Genomic DNA, 23,120 nt, shown 5'->3' with positions numbered 1-23,120 from the left:
CAACGTGGTTTCAATGAATTTGAGTTTAGGCCTTGGGCAGACACCTTAAAGTGAATGAGATTTTACAAGTCACTTAATCTTATCATATCTAAAACTACATCTGTACCCTCTCATCAAATACTCAATAGACTGTGAGGAACAGCTAAGAAATTAACATGTTAATTCATAATAAATGTTTCGAGGCAGGTTAGATTTAGATACCTCTAACATGTGAGATTGAAAACAACCTCAATTGTTTCATTAACTATGAAGTACTAAAATATATCTTTAGAGCTTTCTAAGTTTTCAAATTTTAAAGTTAAATAAAAAGGCTAGAGTTCTTTTTAATTAATATCTTTGGTAATTTATTTTCTTTGAACATTATTATCATTAAATACATGATAAAGTCAATGATAAGCATAATGTTAAACATGAGCACTTCTCAAACTTGCTGTTTTTCTGACACAGTGTGAGCTCCAGTAAATATTTCATGCATACTTTTCACATTTTGTATCAGGTCTAAAGAGAACTAAATCTTGGTGACACAACTGCAGAAATTCATGCATAATAAAGATTTATCTGGGCAAGTAAGATTGCTTTCTTGATTTACAGGACATCATTATAACATTTTTACAGTAGCTTAGGGAGTTTGCTCTTTTCTTACTGTCAAAGACTGAATTGAGTAGGGTTAAACAAGAAAATTTCTGCTTTAAGTTCCTCAAAATAGAAGATTTTGCAAAACAAGTAAGGGACAGAATAGGCAGATGTGGAAAGAGCACAAGAAGTTATTATGCAGTTATTTGTATTCAAAATAATGAAAATCAAACATCCATTCTTAAGAAGCTGGCTAATATTAGACACCTGACAAATCTCTCACCATGGGGATTCTCAGTGTTGTCATCTGCAGCGACTTACATATGCTTTGCTGGAAATAAAATGCCACTATTATTTAGCAGGTCAACGGCTCTTTTTACAAAACAGATCTCAGCCCATCACCAGCGGGCACAGCTTTAGCTCAACCCGAGTCCCAGTCAGACACTGGGCTGAGAAATGTGGCGTGGAACCTTCTGGTCTCTGGTTGCCGTAAGATTAAAGCAATGCTCCTACTACGGCAAGATGTTTACACCCTCTGGCAACTTCCCTTTTAGTTGCTGAATTTTCTGAGTAATTGCATATAGAAGCCATGCACTTCACTTATTTGTGTTCTCATATTTAATGATATAGTGTGGATGTAACTTTTGATATGATGATGTACGATGTTTTAAATTACTTTTCTTGCTTATCTTGATTATATATGTACTTCATAGAATCAAGTAAAGTGATATTACTTCATATATATACAGAAATGCTTTTTTTAAAAAATGCAAGCTGAAAAATATACTTCTAGATAAATTATTCCAAAAGTCTTAATTAAAATTTTAACTGCAAATGATATAATAGTCAAACCATCACAAGAAGGTAAATTATATTTATTTTTCCTATGTTGAAATGCTTGGAATTGTAACTGAAACATTTAAGGGGACAGAAACAAAATATGTATTCCAGAAGCGTATCAATTTTCAATATAAATAAAGATATAAATTAAGCTATGAAGAAGGACTTGATAGCTTTCATTTGCAGTAAGTAATTCAGAAATTGAGTCATTTCTGTCAAGTGTTTTTATTACATTCAGTTGGCGTTAGAAGAACCTTGAGGATGGGTTCTGGATGATACAGGACATATTCAGTATTTTAAAGAACTAATTCTCCTATTACAAAATTAGTTCTAATTATATGTAACTTTACATATTTGCAATCTAATCCTAGCATCCTCCAGAACTTCAGATTTGTTGAGTAAAAGAGAGTTTACTTGTGTGCAGAAGGTACATTTCTCTCATATATTTCATTCAATACACAAGTCTCAGAAAACTGGCTACTTAACCTTAAGTTTCCTGGTGGTGGCCAGCGCTACAGGTGGGAACCTGAGTAGTTATTTAGATTAACAAATCTGTAATTAACTTGATAGTTTGACGGTTCATTGCAAAATCCATTGCAGGAAAAGTTTGAAATAATAAATAATCAACTGGAAAAATAAACTAAGCTGATTATTTTCAAACACACAAGTGAAACTTTGCCAGTCATGCATTTTGTGTTAAAATTATTTACATAGTAAAAACCAAAGCTCTGGATTAGTTTCACGTTTTCTAAGTAAAATGAAAACAGTAATTAAGCAAAAGGCTACAACTGAGATGAGGATTCCGTTTATCTTCTTTCACAGTTATTTGCCAGAATTTCACTTAAAAATTTGAAGATTTTGCCACAAAAGTTCATTCTGCTACAGTTAGTAAATTTGCAGCACCATACTACTTTAAAATCCCTTTATAGAAGGCTGTGCATCACCCTCATTTCTAGCAAAAAGCATAATTTGAAAACTTTTTTAAGTTTGAGAAAAAGTACACTGATTTTATGGCACCAGTAATAAAATAAAGTCCCAGTGGAAAAAAAATATTGATTTCTCAAGCACTTTGGAGACTATAAATAAAAGTTGCAATGAACTCTTACAAATGCAGTTGCTACATAGCTGCCTGACATGAATTTCAGTTTTTACTTAGGCGAGTGTCTCTTTTTTCTCTTTATTAAACATTCATTATTGGGGTTTAGAAAAGGATATAAGAAAAATTTTCATAATAAAAAATATATCTTTCAATTATTGATCTAAACTATCATTAACTAAATGCTAAATAATTCAGAAATGTGTGTTTAAACCTACTTTCTCTTCTATACAAACTGCTTTGTAATGAAGAAGTAACAGAGCACTAGACTTTATCACAGATCATGAGCTGTATTTCCTCCCTTATTTTTAGTCCAAAATGTGATTCCAAAAATATATTATTAAGTTATAACACCTTAGTCGTTTTCAAGCTCCAGGCACTTAAGGTGCTGAATTTTAGATTGCTTTTTCATATTCTGCCTGTGCCTCGTTTCCTTACTGTATGTTAAGTTATTAAAGCTGTCTGCTCCAATTTCCCCTCTGCTCAGGAAGACACGACAGAAAGATGAAACAGACTACCTTTAATCTTGAAAAGCTAAACACACCATAAAAAATTAAACAGTGGAAACTATAAGGAAACAGTAGGAACTAATTTTCCCTTACCAAGGTAGTTGACATGGTGTGGTCACTGAAAATATATTAAACTAAGAGTATGTGACATAAGTGTGGCTCTGTTTCTCCTAGAAATACTACAACTGCTATTCCTCATATTATGAGCTTTCATTAGAAGGCCTTTATATAAAAGAAATTCCATTAAATTAGTCTCATCATGACAATTCTTTAAGAGCATCAATTTTTAAACTTCACTTTCTACCTAAATGAAAAAGGTTAACTTTGAGGGAGAAGGTTTCAAAATACTGATTAACGACCAAAACTTCAGTCTGAATCAATCTTCATTCTCATAGCTTTCAATACTTAAATTGCATTGTATCCTGGCAATTCTTTTATTTGCAACCCTTGCTGTCTTGGAAAAATAAGGAAGAATCAGGTCTGGGTCTCAATGACAAAGTACTAGAGGCTATATTTCTATTTGTAGGTGGGATTTGAGTTTGCAGCGTGTGATCTTAGCAACCGTTCCACAATAAATGGCATAATTTAGAAGAAAAAAAGTGAAAACAGGTTTTGCATACATCTATTCAACCAAGAGCCATCAGGTGCAATTATGTTTTGCTTGTCCCACATGAACATACATCTAACATATAATAAATTTCTTCAGATAATTTCCAGCAGGGAAAAAAAAAAAAAAAAAAAATAAAGGATTTGGTTACAAGCTGTCCTGAGGAGAACACTATAAATGTTTATGTTTATATATAGATACAGGAGACTAGTTTCCAGCAACTTTGACACAAGTGACATTTGCCTCACCACAGACCAATAACTACTACCTGTCTTGAGGCCTTTTGCTTAACCAGGAAATTCCAAATAGGAAACCATGAAAGCAAACCTCCAAGCCAACAGTTTGTTCATACGTAATAGGCTGATCTCGTAATCTCCTAATGCTTCAGAAGAAATATTCTAAGCCATTACTAACACCAAAGGTAAATAAAATCGATGATTTTGGAGCAGAGAAAAAGGCACTGCAAAGATTGATTAAAGCAAACACTAAATGAGTTGGCATACCAGCCTGTGTCAGCTTGAACAGGTTCGACATGGAAATGCAAGAGTCCCAAGCCCTGGCCATGGAATGCCATTCCCTTTGATCGGTACCATGGAGTCAGACCCCACGGCGATAAATGCAGCATTAGTCTCACGCCACACACTGTGATATACTGAGCTGCATTACCAAGCAATTGTACCATGGCAAAGGTAAGCACTGAGTTCCTCTTAAAGCTTAAAATGTAGTTTTATGGTTCTTCCTAGGAGCATTTGTCATTAATGGTTAACTGAGCCTGTCCCCCTTTGGCTGCTCAGCAAAGCCACTCGAAGCCACGATGGCAGCAGGTTGCTTCAGGCCAAGGGGAATCTCTTGCTGTTTCTGGAGTGCTGGTGACAGGAGCACAGCTGATTTTATTTGAGATATTTGCATGCCTTTTATGCTAACAGCTTACTTTTTAATGTTGGGGAAATAAAACTTTGCAAGACAGAATAATAAAGCCACACTTTCTTGAGACTGCAGTTAATAACCCTTCTCCACAGAGGTGAAAACAGCGTTACCTCAGACACCTCTGTAAAACAGGAGAACGTATGCAATAATTTGAAACAAGTGACTATTACAAATAGATTTATATTTTGTGTCTGCTGCTTTTTTACTATAGAATTGGTGGGATATTTTTTTCAGACTGAGGAGATTATTACTTAACAAATCCATGAAACAGTTCTCCTATATTGACAATATGGGGGGAAGAGCAAAAGTTTTCCTTAGTAAACTTGGAACATTTTCCTACAAGCTGGCTTTGACCCAGTATCAGTGCTGATGGCAATATGTTTCAGAATTTTCTCTCAAATAACCTGGAACAATCAGGACAAATTATTTTTCTGCACTGCGAAAGCAAAATCAAAGATGTCATCTACTGTTTGCATCCCACAAGCAGCTCTTCTGGAAGATCTGATAGGAAGATTTTCCTTTAATTAGTAAGCAAGAAAAGAAATGCTAATACGAATATGTTGTAATTACATGGGATAAAAATCTATCCATCTTATGATATATATATATATATATTCAGTTTACTCTGAGAGTCAGCTTAAAAGGCAAATGATTCTGATAAAGACTAATATGGTCTCTGTGTCATACAAGCAACATATAGCAGAAGGAGAAGCAAAAATCAGTACTGTAATCAACATGATTACACATACATCTGTTTTGTATTTAACTTCTTTTTCTGCCTTATAATGCATCTACTTGCTCATGCTCTCTTCCCATTCTACATTTCAGAAAAGCAATAAAAACAATAAGAACAATAATCAAGGATTTTAACTTGCAGACACAGTGCAAAGCCTTGCCATGCAAAAAGAGAGAGAAGCTGATTAAATTCATATATTGATAAAGCAGGACTTCATTAAGTGTTCAGGCAACAGGATTTTGAGGCAGCAGAGAAATTAGAAGTCTGTATATTCCTCTGATTGAGGTATGCTAAAAAATCCCACACTTATTTAGTAAAACTGGTCATTCAATATTGTTTCTAGATAAACTGTGTAGTAAATAGTAAATTCAGTAGAGGAAATAAAAGAGAGATAAATGTGCTAAGAAAAGGGAAGTGTATCTAGTCTCAATATTTCCATTTCACGTTGACTGTTTTGTTGATGGTTAGTTGCACGTTACTTGTGTTTTCTTCAAGGGGTTATTCTGGACAAAAACCTTCACATTTGGGCTATTAAAAACAGGCTCCAGTGAAGAGCTGCTCTGCTTACAATCCATCCAGCTTCTGCAAGCAGACAGAATAGTTGTGCTGTGATCACACCCTTGCAGAGATCTCTAGTAACAGATACCTCCTCAGCTACTGGGATCAAAGCTATCAGCATCGGTTTGAATTTCTAGTCTGAACGTACCTACCTCTCCACATATCTAGGGAATGAAATGCCCAATGAAATAAGATCTAAGTCATAGCTAAATACCAACAGAAGTCAAACAGCAAGCTTAGCTGCACCTTATTCACTGGTTTCTACTAAAACAGCCCAAAGCAAGGCTGAATATTTTCCAGTCAGTTATAATAACCAGAATTGCATTACTTGGTTATTTTAGTGTTTTGAAAATATAAATAGAACAATAGGGGATGAACACAATCTCTGCTTTCATAATGCTCTTCAAATCCCACTTATGGAAGAGTAAATTTTCCTATAGTAAAATCCATCAAATAGTCAGATTGAGTAACCATCAACAATTCATTAGCTCCTGTATGCTGCTTTTGTAAGGATTTTACATCCTTTCTCTGCTGGGCGCTCAACAGACATAATGGAACATATATATGATAAAATAAATATATAGCAAAAGGGAAAAATTCAAATATCTCAGGTAGGACAAATTTGGTGGAGCTCACAAGGAATAGCACTGAACTATCGTAAGCATATATGATAAAAATGTACATTGTGTGGATAGATGAAAAGAGGGAAGAAAAGCAAATACTGACCTTATCTTAAATGATTCTGAGGTAGAGTGACGTATTACCACTAGCAAAGCAGTCACAGATTTGTAATAACAGCAAACAAAAATACCTCTTATATCAATGGGAAAATAATAGACCAACAGAATTTTTGTTCTTGTTTTTATGTAGCTTGACTATCCACTTTCAATGTCACCTGATTACTTTTTGATGCCTAGGACATAGCATTTAGTATTCTCTAGTGCATGCCTGAATTTGGGCATTTTAGACATAAAATCTTCTACAACAACTATGGAAACACATTTGTGTTCCCTGTCTTTAACTTCTTTTGGAAATTGAAGCTCTTCACAGTGTTCTCCATTAGAGAAACTCCCATGGAAAAGTTTCAGAAACCTTAAGAAACACCTCCACATTATAGCAACGTCCTTCTTGTGGTTTCTTAAGAATTTTGGAAGAGGTCAGCCTGATGAATGTAGGAACTTTCTTGGCAACAGGTATAAGAATGGAGAGTTTATTACCAGAAAAAGCAGACACAGAAATTACTGCTAATAGTGATTTTCATCAACACAGCTTGAAAGATGTTCTCACTTTACACTAACAAGCAGCAAATACTACATAGAAATGAAGGCAAGAATCCAAGCATGACGAGCAACAGATCTTCTATGTAAATTGTAAAACAAAGTTTGAAATCCCTGAAGTGATTAAGAAAAAAAAGAAGCATTTCCTGTGTGACAGAAGTGCAAGTATCACATGAACACTGTTTTAAGTATGCAGAAGGAAGAAGAGCAGCACTTGAAAGGAAGAGAACGTGATTACAAGAAGACAACTTCTATCTACGTAGTATATTTTCACTGTCTCTTTCAACTAGTCTTTTGTCATCCAGCAGAAGCAAGGCATAATCTACAGCTGGATCATGCAGCTGTGCGCATTTGGCTCAAAGGTGTGTCAGCTCAAATTTGTTAGCAAGGCAGCCAGCAGGCACACGTCGCAGGAGCACGGGATGGGATCAATACCGACATTTGTTCAAAAGAGCAAGCGAATGCGTGTGGGCTATTTGTGACTCCGCACAGCTCTGTGCGCGCCGTGCGCCTGTGGTAACTGTGTGCGGCTGCTGCTCCGGTTCACTGCCCAAACAGGCTTACCCTAAGAGTTCAAGTGCTCATAGCCCAATTTTTAGAAATAATTCAGAATCGCATTTTTATATTAAGGCTTATTTCACTGAAACTCTACAGTGGGACAACATAAGAAAAAACAGTTATTTGGGGTGATTTCAGCAAAGATAACATATTCTTCTTTTTAAAAATTATTTACAACTAGATGTTTTTAATCCATCGTCTATGTAAAATACTAAATAATTTTTCAGCTTTTAGTTGTCCTGGTTATGCACATATAATTACAGAAATAAGAATAAAAAGCAGAAGAGAATAACCCAACTGGAGAGTTTACTGGTTTAGGATGTGGGAAACGTTTACATGATCTTTTCTATAGCACCAAAGAGTAATAAAGGAATATAGTTGCATCTTTCTAGATATTTTTGTTACCTATCTCAGCTCCGAATATATGAAAATTGTGCTGACTTTGCTTTTTAATTTTACATTCCCCGATATTTCAAAATTACCACAGTTTTAAATTTATATTATTTTTGTACATTTGAGCATTTTACTTCCTTCAGGACATAGCACAGTGAATATAGGTTTTTTTTCTACGTGAGGTCCTGGAGACAGAGGCCAATGATCCTCATGTCTCCCTGACCTCTCATTCCAGAAGCTTACTCATATTGTGGAACTCCACAATCATTATATTGAAGGTTGTCTCAGTGTTGTTTTTCAGTATGTATGGGGGTCAGTACTGCGGTTTTGAAATTGTGTTGTTCCACAGAGATTCTTCTCCTCATGTCCATGAAGGTGGTAGATTTCTCATCTTCCTTGCAAGTTTCATATAGTTTCTCTTAAATTTCCTGGGGTCACCAAAGGAGAATCTCGTATTTCATTCTAATTTCAGACAGTAATTTCATGATTGCAAATTTTTGGGGAAAATTTGAAAATGCAAACCTGCATTCAGCCAAAACTTACAGGAATATTCAAGTATTTAGACTGAATATATTTTAATAACAGTCAAAGGTCATCTCATAGGTTTTAAGATCATATTCATTATTTTTGAATTCTTGCAGTACAAGATCTATTATCTACATATAAATGAGTACGAACCCCACATCTGGATTTCGTTGTGTGGCCTAAGACTACTTTTGTAGCTAAAATTACAAGGCAATATTTATTTTACAAAGCCTATGCATAGATATCAGAGCCCACACTTTCCTAGATTCCTTATCAGTTTATCATATATTCATATTTCCTGTGTGTCACATCTCCCACGCCCATTCACTTCTCATCTACCCTTCTTCAGTATATTTCTTCATACACGTGTTGCATCTAGTCTTCTCATTTGTTCTTCAAAACATAATTGCAAAACTGAGGAAAAGAAATAAAAAATACTAGCAAAGCTCCATATGCAGCAATTCAGTGCCTAGCAACCTGTGATAGACTGAAGAAAAAAAATCACAAATTATCTGCAAGAGGCAGTTGGAACAAGGGCTTGGGGTAAACAGACACACAAACAACACGTCAGCCATGATAAAGAGTGTAAATTTGAACAGATGTCACTTCCAGAGCAGCAGCAGGCAGATTAAACAGAATTGGCTTTGGATGAAATCCAAGGAAGAGCAAGAAAATACAACACTTTTGCCCTGAGCTCTCACAGAAATCTAGTCTCCAGAACCTCTTTTCTTTAGTAATCGTAATTGAGCTGGGCTAAAAATAGGAAGAGACACTAGGAAAGACAGTTTAAAATAAATAAATTTATTACACATGTGTATTGTTCTGTAAATACTTCATTTTCAGAGAAAAAAAGAAAAAAACTATCTGCTATGAAAAAAGTTGCTTAATAAATAGCCTTCAAGTTATAATCATTTACAGTAGTATTAATCTCATCAACATGCTACTAGTGCTCAATTAATCTAGGCCAAGTCTGTGAAACAAAAGATAATGTTGCAAATGTCCAAATTAATAGTCATTACAAAATGTTGCTGTACCTGTTGTTTCTTAAATAATTCTGGTTACTAGTTTTTTGTGCATGTATATTTTAAATCACTGTTTCTTCTTACTTGCATATATCAGCTTATCATATATGAAGTACACCAAGAGAAAAAAGAGAGAATACAGAACGAATGAAAACCTGAGTCAATGAATAACAGGTATATCCATTTGGATTTCCCCCAAAAACTTTCTAAATCAACTTTACTTTCTAATTCTGTTCAGTTACATGTTTATTATACTTTACAAATCCCTAAAGACTGACCAATTATATCTATGTCTGTGGCATGTGGATTTGTATGTTGGGTTTTGGTTTGCTTTGTTTTGTTTGTTTGTTTCCCAGGGCCGCAATGTCTCCTTGGCTTTGAATGCCAAACAATGTAACAAAACTTTATTCCAGTGGTCATAATTTATAATATATTTATAATATATTCCCATGATAAGCATACAAATATTCTATTACTTTCAAATCATAATAGTAGCAAAAAATAAATGCAAACATATTAGCAGCTGTCCACGTCCCCACACTTCAGAATTAAGAGAATTTCATCTAGAACCTACTAATAAGCCTGAATCAATCTGTCATTATCATTGCCATTATTAGACACAAAGGAGGAAAACAAAATTTTGAGAAGCTGTAAAATAAAGACATAAATCACAGAGGTAGAACACCAAACCAACTGAATTTTCAGTTATTATTACTGAAATTAACTGCACCATATGACTCAGGATTACGTCTTTGGTTCCTTAAAGGGACTTACTTTCAGTAAGTCCTACAGAAAGGCATAAATCTTTTCATGAGCGCAAAATGAAAGACAAGTTATTATTCATCAAGTTAATTCATATCAACTTTCCTAGTTACTGTTCATCTCGATGTGGAAGACATAAAAATCACACACTTTGTTTGATATGCACAACAGATGCCATTTCCACACATCTGAACAGTGTTTTCATATTTGTAAGTCAGTATCTCAAGTTGAAACATCCCGGGGTTTTCCCAAGCCTACAAAATTAAAATGCACTACTTGTGTCAAACACACAAAATCATTGTTTGTTTATTTTTAAGGTGATAATAAAAAAGATTAATGATACTGCTGGATAATGAAACAATCTGCCGCAAGGCAAGCTGCAGAATACAGAGTAAAGCCCTAGCAACGGTCCCAAGAAAAACTTCAGCTTTCTCCCAAACAAATTAAGAAGTCCCTTTTATTACCAAGTGACATTTTTGCATTTAAAAGAGAGTTGATTTTCATGCAGTGCTTAAAGGTCAAACAGTTAATCTACCTCTGTAAGGAGAACATTTTCCTCTGAAGAGATTTCTAGAGGACATCAAATCAATAGGAGTCATCAGACTTAACAAGAATAAAACCCTTCACTGTTCTCAGGGCAAAAGCTTATACCAGTTCCAAAGAAATTGGAACCACTTCATGAAAAAAATCCAGATAGCATGCAGCATTAAAAAGTAGCAACCTTTGTAGTTGAACACAGATAAAAAAGATTTTTATATCATTAATTCAGAAGAAAAATCTTATTCGGTGTGGAACCTGGAAAAGTATCAGTTTCTTCATATGTATTCACTATGTCTTCTCATTTCTAAGTGGTAAAAATAATTATAAGTGAGTAAAAGTTGAACTTACCACAGCACAATATACTGGAATTTTCACTAGTGTGCTCTTCAGCTCTCACGTGATGCAACAGCAACACCCCGTTTCTGCTGGAGGGGAGAAGGAGAAAAAGGGATCCTCAATGAGAAAAGGGGAGATCTAGCTCTACACTTCACCTTTGCTCAGTTTATTCCATATAATAAACCCGTTTCTTATCTTCCTAAGGGAGCTGCCACTTGCCCTGCATACAGTGGCTTAAGAAATTCATTTGGGGACACCCCAAATGAAGATAAAATACTGAATTCTGGAAACTATAGACAAGTAATTTCAAAAAGGTGTAAGCCATGGGCCTGAGAAAAGGCTAGTCATGAGTGTACTGGTTTAGAACGGGATTCGAAAGAATTGGTCTTCTGTTCCTAGCTCTGACACAACCTTGTACAAGAGCTTTTTGTATGAGTTGCCCATGTATAACATGAGGGTAATGATACCTATTTTTGTTTTAGCTTTTTCCATAGACCAGAACTCTTCAAGATGGTGACTGTGTCAATATAGAAACTGCATCTACAAATATATACACATGTGTATAAAAGAAAACTCATCTTAATATCCTAATCTCACTTAAAGCCACCAGGCAGCTTTATAGCACAAATGGAAGGACTGCAACTAATAACAGTAAAAGAATAATAAGAACTCAGGTTTTGACCTTCATTATATGTGCAAAAGTCTCACGTGCTTGAAAGAAAGAGAGACTTGAGGATTACACAGGAGTATGGAATCCTCTATGAGGACTGCTCCTTAGTATCTTTCTGCATGTATACAATAGCACTGTTTATGACGGGTATGCTCCTGAAGGAAATAAACAAAACACAATGGAAACACACTGAAAGAATGAAAATGTTGGGGAAAGGTAAGAGAGAAAGTGGGAAAAAAATAAAAATCTAGTGAACTACAGAACCAAAAGACTGCATTATACAGACAGTACTAGAGTATAATTACTTAATTTGTAGGAAAATAATTATTCAAGAGATCACAAAACAATACAGCTGCCTGGTCTGGATCACACCTTGAGGAATTCACCTTGACAGTGGCATTGAGATTTCTGAGTATTATATTGAAGTTATGGCACATACATTTTTAATTTTCAGTCCAGTTTCAGCTAATCTAGTATAAATCTAAATCATTATTCGGCCTAGCTTGCTTTCAACCCCAGGAATAAAAAAAACATAGTGTATAGGCTTTGATGCTTTTTGTTTATATGATAACTGCTTTTAATTACCATTTTGTTTGCCAGGTCTCTCCAATGAAATTTAAAATGTAATTATTTTCCACTCAAATACACACTAATTTGAATGACTTGTATCTTGATATAATTAAGGTAAAACTAATCATTACATATCACACATTTTTAACATGTCCTGAAAATTTTTATTGTTTATTTTTTAATTCACATTTCATTCATTATTTATTTTGAAACCATTTCCAGAGCTTTTATTGCATCTAATGATTGATTTTACAGTTATTAGATGTAAAATTGTTAGAAGAATGTTTCCTAAACAAACCTATCTTTCCAATTATTTTAAACTACCTGGAACGGATGATTTTCCTCTTCTAATTAATGTCTTTTGCTTCTACACACAGTCATCTTTGCCTCAAATTTTCAATTAAATAAATTAGACTCCTTTGGAGAAGAACCAAAAATCCAGATCCAGTTCAGAATGAGAACACAGACTGGGGGAAAACCATGTTTCCCTTTCTGTGTCCTCCCCATACATCCACCAGTCAACATACATCCCATTACATTCAAGTAACTGCACTACAGCTCAGCCCTGCTGCAGAATAAGCCCCAAAGCAGTTACCCGGTTTGCAGCCGTCTGAAACCTGAGCTAACAAAGGTCTGTGAAAAAGGCATGGAAGAAAGATATCCCAGCTTCCAGATATTTGGAGAGATGGAATTTTTGGATTTGACCTTGTTCACAATAGAAGAGTGACTACATGGTCTTTAATAGAATTCAGCACAGTGAAAAAATTCCATCATGCCCACAATGCACTCCTTTAATTCTAAAATCTTCCAGAGAATTATTTTTCACTACTGTCAGCTGGCAGAGGACGTGAGTGATGGTAAGAGCAGCCCCTGCCAGAGCTGCCTCCCTTCTGACCTGCCCAAAGCCACAGCCGCAGCTGTAAAGCCGATAGGGCTACTCGTCTAAGGGCCATCTGGCTGCTGAGGGTACAGGAGAGCAGCACATCCCAGCTTCCATCCCTCTGCCCCCAGCTTCTCCAGGTCAGTCCTGGCATGAAGAAGGTTGGACCGTTCTGAGGCCAGTGAAACAGAGAACAAGCCAGGACACAGTGATGTTGAACAGGTAAGTAATCTGGAACAGGTGCATTCCCCTTCATCTGCTTTGGTTGTGATGTTCAGGGATGAGATATTATCTCTCATTTCATATTTACATAGGGCTTATACTATAAAAAGAAAGAAGTATCAACAGATGTTAGAGATCTTTAATACTAGCAATAATTTACAAAATAATTAGAGGTGAGACATGAGTTATATGCTATGAAATATAAGAATGAAATCTCAGCCAACAAAGCCTGAAGGTCAGAACTTTTCCAAGAGGAGGTTTAAATTATGCTCATTACAGAGGAGGGGGGGACCAACATATTATGGGAACTTAAGAATTTTTCTTCAAGCTTTAGAGGTCACCAGGGTTTAAGAGGTAAGCTCTATACTTAAAAAGTTCCCTTGAGTTTTAGAGTTTTTGCTAGATCTCATTATATTTTCTATATATGAGTACATTTCCTAAAGTTTACATTAAATTTTAAATAACTAGAAGTTTCAGAGGTCAAATAAATAATGATGCATCTCACTGCAACAGGAAATATTTTTGCCACAAAGTTTTCTGATTCAGTTGGTTCTGGAAGCAAATCCTTTGCTGTATTGACTTGTTGCATTAAATTCTCATCATGCTTATCATTACAGAATATACAATATAAAACCAGGTTAGACAGAAGCATAATAAAATCTATAGTGATGTTTTAGCCATGATAACCTCTTCTCAGAAATGAAAACATGCTTAAATATTGAAGACTAGTACTTCACCACCACCAGAATGAGTCCCAGAGCATCACATAGTCCCTTTATTGTTGCTTGCTAATTGGTGACAACAGTGGAGACTGAAGTCTAAGTTCCCTGCCTAAGATTCTAGAGGATACTAAATTTTTCTGTGTGGGATGACATTGCCCAGAAATTGATGCTATCCTTATTTAACAGGTACTGGTTTATCTTCCCAGCATCCTCCTCTTCCCCAGCCATTGCTGACACACCAGTTACACAACTAACTCATGCTCCACTCCACTAGTGATAGGTAGGAAAGCACCTGAACCAGAAAAGCCACTCACATTTTTGATCCAGACAAGTATCATGGTGTTTCACATTCACTGGTTTGATCCTTTCTTCACTATATTGTATATCCTCCCATGAGCCACTAACTTTTTCGTATTTGTTACACACTTCATAATTAATCAGTAACTTTACTAACTGAAAAAATATACTTGAGAGAAATTGATTATCAGCAGCATCTCTTTAGTTTTGTGTATTAAGTCATATAACTTAAGAAGCTACCTGAACTACTCGCAGGTTGCACAATGTCATCATCGCATAATACCTTTTTGTACCAGGTATCTATCAGGCCACAAATAAATGGTCAGGTCTAGGCATCTCCACCACTAGTCCTTTGTTAATTAAACTCTCTTGAGGAAATCAGCCTTGCCCAGGTACCGCCTCATTTCCCTTACACAATGAAAGAGTTGAGTCTCACATTTCATGCGATCATTGCGTTAGCTTGCAGCACACTAGGCTAGAGCTCAGAGCTATATCCTAAGCAGTCAAAAATTAGGATGCTACAAGTAGGTAAAGACATGCTTTGACACTGAGGTCTAATAATTTAAATCAAACTCAGAGAAGCCTACATCCAAAATTCTTTATGAAAGAATAACTGGATGTCTGACTATCTGCAGTCGGGACTTGAAACTTTGCGCTGTCTCCCCAGGCTCAGAGTTAGCAGGTTGGGTATTCTGGGAGTGAGTTTCTCAGATTCCCTCATGAGCTGTTCTATTATTTTGGAGAAGTAATCTGAACTCACATATTAGTAAGTCTAAATTGCAGACTTGATTTTTTTCTGTTCAGTGGAAGCTTCATTTGAAATAAAAAAAAGTTCTCACCAGTCCCATCTGAATACCCTAATCACTGGGCTAATTAAATATTCTGAGCACATCTCTGTCTTTTTTTTTTGTTATACAAAAAGCAGGAAAGCAAGTACATAGACTCTCAGGTGAATAAAACACTCACCTTCACAAATGGTTTCACAACACAGGAAGCCAAGTACCCGTTTGACCGGATTGGTGCAACCCATCCTTTCTCTGTCTTTTTTTTTTTTTTAAGAATTCTCTGTAAGCAACTTCCTGCATGATTAAATACTGAGGATCACATTTGGTTGCATGATATCTATGAGTCAGTAAGCATTTCAATACTTATTTCTAAGAAATACTGCTTTGAATACTAATATTTCTATACTCTCTCCAGGAAAAAATGCCTAGTGATTAGCAAAACCTCCACTAGATAACTATTTTTACTTATGAAGCACCATCACCAAAATATAAGGTGGTTCTTAACTGAACATCCAGAGAGAGACTTGAGCAGTAGAAACCAGAGACAAACCCAAATCTGAACCTTTTCCAATTTGTGGTTGTTTGGAATGAAAGGCAAAGCCCTTCAGTTAGAATTTCCAGCTCTGACTTCTAAGAGTGTTTAGATATCCTGAACTTGGCAGTCTCATAAGCCAAATATATGTTAGCTTTTACCATCTATTACTTTTAGTACACAGTTTTACCTTTTTATACTTTCAGTGTAGCTGTCTAAACAGTTTAATTTTCATAAAAATTTCCACTTGCTAAAGCTCTCTGATAGATTTAAAGGTAGATAACATAAATTCAACTCAGCTTTGTGTTCTGTTTTCATTTTTGAACAATTCTCCGCAGGAAAATTCTTTTATGTTTTGTTTCTTTGCAATAATTAGGTAGAAGAGCCTTGAGGCAAATTAGAAATGTAATAATCAATAATTGAGTTTTATTAAGAGATTGAATTTAGGTAGACATGCAAACTGAACATTAATGTACCGATTTATTCTGCTACTCAACTTTCTATGTAATATTTATTCAGAAAGATGCTGACTGAGACAAAAAAGGTCATAATGGTGAACAACTCTTTTTCTACTTTGGCAGTATTTGTAACTATTTTCATTTTTTTTTACTTCCCACAATATTCCAGAGATGACATTTTCAATCAATTCAATAAGATTTTCTATGATCACAAGACTCACTAACCAAAAATCTTGTCACTCAGCAACTTCTAAGATCTAACAACACTTCTGTGAAACACCAATATAATGCCATTTACTACATTATTTTGGGAATAATGTAGAATGAAGAGCAGGAGAGAGATCTAGTTAAAAAAAAACCCTCTGTTTTTCTACATAGGTAAGTTTAGTGAACTTGGAAGCAGAAAAATATGATCTAGTTATTTAAATGACTGAGCAGAAACAAGAGATAGTAAAACAATTCTAGCATTGTCATAAGCACAATAAATATCAGTATAATTAAATATTTTGTTCTAATTAGCTTGAAAAAGAGGAACACCACAACTGACGGCTCTTTGAGCCCAGGGACCATACATCCATATCCATCTGGACTTCCAGAAGTCTTGCTAATTCTTATTCATCCTCTCCAGAACATGCCCTGCCACTACCATAAAACTTTGCTTATGAGTCATTCTGCTTTGCCGAGGCCACCCTCCTACATCTAGACAGCACTAGAGTAATTTCACAACAGCAAAGAGCTGGGCCTTCAATCAGTCTATCACTCACTGACACAACACATTTAATCACAGGAAAGTTAAAAGAAAATATGCAAAGAGCTGTTGCCTTTGCTCCTCTTTCAAGTCTCAAATAAATATGAACAAACAGTCTCACACTACACCAGACCTGTCTAAACAGATCTGCATCTCTGGAAGAAAAGGGCTGATGCAAAATAAGAAAGACATACATGGAAACAGATACATAATGCCCTGGAGAATGTTGATTTTATTTTATAATGAGCGACGAAATAATCTCAAGAAATTCCATCAAAAGAAAGGCGTGGCTTGAGCTAACACTTCTTCGACCTTTAAGAGTCTGATTAACAAATACTTCATTAGGAAGCAGAATCAATACATGAATGCTTAAGAGGAGTTTCTAGATGATAACATTTTAAAGTTTTATCTAATGCAATACAAACCAATGGGAAATGCATGCTATAGATATTTCTCCCCAAACACATTCAAACCATAGAAAAATTTATTTTCATTCTAGCTATCTCTAGGTCAGGCTTTTCATATAATCATTATGCCAGATAAGATGGTATCTACAAAATAACAGATAATAATACCTAGATAAGGGTACAAGAGGAAAGTCTGAAGAAAGAATATGTAATTATTTCCTCAGTAAGATTGTGATATGTAAGAGCGACATTTCTTTCTGTCCCTGTTGAATTATTTTACCTTCTTAACATCATTGTAGCAAGCAAATTCATCCATTCAAGTGCAATCACTGTGAATATTACAAATCCTTTGTTTCAACTAAGAAAAACCTTTGCACTTAATTTTAGCACAGATTTTGAAGTAGAGTCATTGGATGGAGGAGTAGAGCTATCTGAAGTTATCTTGTTTGATATACACTGAAGTTAACAGTTTAACTGAATTTTCATAATAAATTCTACAAGATATTGAAGAGTTCCATTAGGTAACTATAATGAAATGCTAATTTTTTGTGAGGTCTTGAATGCATTACCTGAATATAAGAATTATTCACTGTTTTTCTCTATTTCCTTTATTTCTCATAAATAATGTTTCAGTTCCACCTTCAGCGTTCCATCTTTAAGACACTGTTATGGTATACAAGCTGCTATATTCAATTCATTTTGTCCAATTTTTTCACTTCCAGCCTAGAAAACTCAAAGCCAGAGCTCTGACTCATCTGTCACACAATCAGCTAAATTAGGCTACTCCAGTTGGTTTAACTGGCAACTTTCAAGCATGCAAAACAAAGCAGCAAGGTTTTAATGGTTTAAAGCCTCCAAAGTGGATCATAATACAAAATGTATTGCTCATCAGCTGGCATAGAAGGCAAGAAATGCCATATGCTTTCAGTTTAATTTGTGTGGTTTATCTTTAATACTAAACCCTAATGCAATACACTTTCTATTACTCTGCCATGTCAATCTTTTTTATGTGTAAGGGGGTCAGGAAAACAAGACAATATTGGTTTCAATAGGCACAAGCCAATACAGGCTCTACTAATTCCAGGGCAGCTGAGAGCTATGGAGTAGTAAATTACATTTTTTCATGCGTGAATTAGAAAGCACATAGCTAACAATACAGTTAAAACACTTGCTTGGACAGCTAGCTATATACTTGAATTTAATGTTTAGACAAATTTGAAAACAAAACAGCAAAATCTTCAAAATATGGATGAGGAGCTCAAGTTTTAGAGCATTGACGCAATAGTTAAGTCCTACATATGTAAGCTACAGGTTAATTAGCAGGTGGAGAAGGGAGTTTCTTGGTAGATAGCAGTGTATTTGTGAATTTAGAATACTTTTTACTTAAAACAGGGGAGGAATGACAGTGCCTTGGTGACAGTGACTCCCCACAATGCAAAGCAAGAAGTCAGTAGTAATGAAAAGCCAGACTCCATCTGATCCTTTTCAAAGGTTTCCTGTTCCTATTGGGTTGCTGGTGTTTTGCTTAATCCTGCTCAACACACACAAAAATATCAGTGTGGAGAAAGGCAGCAATGAGCATCTGTGAGATTAAAATTTTAAAGGTAAAATATTTCATTCCAACCACTTTATGGATTAACAACACTACTCATCTTTGAGGAAAAAAAAAAAAGGTGAAGACACTTTCAGATAACTTTCTGAGGATGTCTTTGTCCTTAAATTTTTCTTTCAGACACCAGCTTTTTCCTCTTTAAACTACAGAGTAGGTTACTTATTGATGACAAGATGTTTTCACAAGAATATATGCTACTACACTACACTATACCTTACAGAAGGTGTCATATTGCTGCTTTGCCCCATTTGTGTAGAATTCAAAGCACTATTTTTGATTCTACTGCCATTTCTTCTAGTCCTCTGTCTTTGGACCAGAACTACCCATTGTGAATAAGAAAGATGCTGCAATATGACGTGATAAAAGCTTAGAAGAGGCAGTTTGCCAGCTGGCCACTGTCCTGAAAACTCTGGGACAATGACAGAAGGCAGCAAGCTGAATTGCTAAAAAGAATTACAGGAGAAGACAGAAAATACAGCTTAATAGAGATGCTGAAGAAATTAAAGCAAGAAACAGAATGAAATGGATAAATTTGATGTTCACCGGGGAAAGAGTCCGCTAAAACTGCGCTCAAACTCCAGACCTAAGAAATTAATCTTGAATCAGGAAAACAAAAATTGTCTGGTAAGGAAATCGGAAGAAACTGTTGACCACAACAAGTTCTATATGTTAGGATGATAGAAAACTGAAAGATATGCAGCTGAATTAGGAGAAAAATAGTTAAAAAGTAAAGCAGATTTTGCTGAAGAGGAGCACATTAATTATCTTCTAGAGAGAATTAAGTCCCTGCAGTCTTAAAACACTTTGAACACAGTTTCACTGGGATAAGGTCAGAGAAGCAGCTGCTTTGTTCTCAGTTAAAACATAAAATAAAACTAAACAAACAAAGCAAAAACAACAAACAAAACCCCAGGAGACCATCTATTTTCTAAATTGTCTGGTTTATTTTAGAAAAAGGAATTAGAAATAAAAGTTAAAATGCAATTAAAACACAAATCCCAACCCTCCTTCATGTATCTGTGAAGTATTCATCAACTCAACAATTATATTTGTCAAGTATAGCCTAATATTTGCTAAATAAAAAGAAGACCACAATCTAAAAGTCTTATCTTAGTGAGGGGACACATCTGCAGGCAAAGATGGCTTTCAAAGAACTTGCCAGAGGTGTCCCGGAGAGGCAGGGCCTCCTAGTAAAAAACCTTTGCTTTGATGACTTTAACTAAAACACTGGTCTCACTCTGGGAGCTCATGACACAACACTTTCTGCAGGTTTTACTGCCTTCTCCGCTGACAGCTTTAAGACCATTACCATTTCACTACATGTAAATGTGCTAAAATATAGATTAAAGTTTAATTAACCAGATAAATGTTTTTCAGTGTCATCCTTGCAGGAACAGCCTAAATAACTGCAGGTAAAAATATTTATATAATTTTAAAATTAATTTTCAAATGGTGCAGCAGGAATATAATTCTTTCTAAAAATGTATTTTAATCTTAAGGTGACAACATGCAATCGTACTTAGCTGAGAAGTCTTGAAAGGTTTTGACGTGGATAAAAAAGGTCTAATATCTATGTTTGAACTGAAGTTCACTTTTTGGGAAAATTTAATTCTTGGTGTAATATCTTCACAGCTGTAGAATTCATCAAGACCCTTGGCAAATCTTTAACAATTAATTGCCTTCACTTAAAAATATGCTTGTGGCCTGAATTTATATAAGTTCAACTTCTGCCCATGGGGCCATATTATCCAAGAATCACAGAAGACTTGAGGCTTGCAGGGACATCTGGAGATCACCTACTCCATATCTAGTCAGCTAAAGAAGGTTGTCCAGGACTGTATCCCATCAAGTTTTGAGTATTGGCAAGGGTGGTGACTCAACAACCTCCCTGGGCAACCTGTGCCAGTGTCCAACCCCCATCACAGTAAAAAAAGTTGGGTTTTTTTTGCTTGTTTAAATGCAATTTCCCATATTTCAATTTACGCCAGTTGTCTCTTGTCCTGTCACTGGGCATCACTGTGAAGAGTCCATGTCTCTCTCGAACCGGGGAGCTCAGAACACAGTGCTCCAGTTGTAGCCTCACGAGTGTATTCACATAACGCAAGTATATGTGTTTATACACCAGAACAATGAGCTTAGGAATGTTTTACCCAGTGGTATTCACAGAGGTTCACCCTGAGGTCTCTCTCTTCGGCATCAATCAAATGCAGTTACAAAAGAGCTTTTGTCTCTGCCACTCTCAATGGCTCAGCTGAGCTGAAAAATTTTGTTGGCTGCCACTTTCAGATGGCACAATTAGATCTCCATTTCTTCTCTAAGACCCCCTTTTTATACATCTTTGAGAGATGAGTTTCTGTTGTGAATGAATTCTGCTTGCTGACTGGCTTCAAGAGCTGTATTTTCTGAAGTGAGATTTTTAGCCCTGGATGGGCACAGACATTGTCTCTACTGTTCTGGCAAAAAGCACAAGCACTAGCAGGTGCTCCATTTGTTTGGCCTTTAAAGCAAGAGCCAAGAGGGATCAGTGTCTCTAGGATTTTAAAATTCCCAACTCTTTTAGCTCTCTGGTAATCTGCAGCTCCAGTATGTCCAAAGTTTCAACCCTGCCACCCTCCTGAAAAAGAAGAGAAACTGGATGCTTCCAAGGCCAGTCTCTGCTTTGCAAATCTATTCTCATTACCACATTCACACAAAAGGCTGAGCATTCAGGAGCCGTCTGTCCTTCAGTCTGCTCCCTGCGTGTTGGTGCCATGAACCGACCAGCGCAGGCATCACGCAGCTCCAGCCTGAGTGCACTGCTCAGATCTCAGTCACCACCCAAACCTGAGCTGCTCTGCTACTTTGAAACGCAACCAGGGAAGCGAAAGAAAAAAGCCTGACATTAAAGATCTTCTATAATTCAACTTTTGATTATATATTGTCATGTATCTGTGTCTAAGTGACCTGGATATTTTTTCTTTATATTATCAAAGTACTGAAGTAAAAGCAAAATTAGATTGACTTATTCATTAATGCAGTTTCCAATTTCTGTAAGCCCACAGAAGATGTTGTAGATGTTGTATTTTGTCCTGAGAGTATAAAACCAGCGTTATAATGAGAGCTAACAACACACTAAATATCAATGAAATTTCTCATAATCTGCTGTGTTCTAGAAAAACTAGAACCTTCAGATGAATACAATCCTTAGATTGTTTTATTTTACATTTTCATGAATGTATATATTGCTTTGTGCACAAAGCAGTTCTGAAAACTAAAGTTATTTACTGAGAAAGACATGAGTATCCTAGAGGTAAAACCATAAAATGAATTAGTAAGAGTAGTATTTGAACAGATCTAGTTTAATGGATTTGTCATTTCACCATTTATCATTTTTTTCCAAGCTCATTAAGAAAGAATATAGCGAAGTGCAAATGTCTGAAATAATTTTAACGGGCACTGACTAAGCTTAATAGAGATTGTTTTAATTGTTTTGAGATAGGGCTAAATTATAACATTACATGTCTCTGTTTTGGAGGAATAAACTTAGAGCTTCATACAATAACTAAATAAATCAATCTACGTAAATCACCATTACTGTTTTGAGAAGGAAGGGATTTTCAGCCCAAATACCTTGAAATCAGCAGAGAAAGCTGGCCATTTACTAAATATTGTATTATCAGTCCACAAACACAGCTGCTGACTCAGAACAGGTGGAAATAAACAAACCTATCTGCCATCATACACTGCATGTAAAATTCACTTATACTTGTCTGGGAATTATTACAATCAACCAGGTAGCAACGTATAATGCAATTGTAACTCTCTTTTAGTCACTTGGTTATTTAATCTGTATGGAGGCTCGTGGTTTTGACAATGAAGTAATGTATTTGCCCTATTATAAACAAATAATATAATTTTCTATTAAGAGACCCTTCTTCAGCTTCATGATTATGTACAGACACAGCATGGGGCATTTTGT

The 23,120-nt window shown here is 35.6% G+C and overlaps 1 protein-coding gene across 6 annotated transcripts in view; it reads right to left on the bottom strand.

The window, feature by feature from the left end:
- Positions 1 to 23,120, bottom strand: part of TENM1 (teneurin transmembrane protein 1) — an 814,857-nt gene that overhangs the window by 619,493 nt on the left and 172,244 nt on the right. For 4 of the 6 annotated variants that reach the window (XM_065077940.1, XM_065077943.1, XM_065077939.1 and 1 more), the window contains one exon: positions 11,272 to 11,348. The gene's annotated coding sequence lies outside the window, so the exon portion shown is untranslated. The remainder of the gene's footprint in view (positions 1 to 11,271; positions 11,349 to 23,120) is intronic. The other 2 variants (XM_065077941.1, XM_065077944.1) reach the window with 1 other exon arrangement.

The sequence above is a fragment of the Columba livia genome, chromosome 12, assembly GCF_036013475.1.
Source record: "Columba livia isolate bColLiv1 breed racing homer chromosome 12, bColLiv1.pat.W.v2, whole genome shotgun sequence".
Classification (NCBI taxonomy): domain Eukaryota; kingdom Metazoa; phylum Chordata; class Aves; order Columbiformes; family Columbidae; genus Columba; species Columba livia.
Note: the sequence above shows the minus strand (reverse complement) of the source record. Positions and strands in the feature narration are given on the sequence as shown.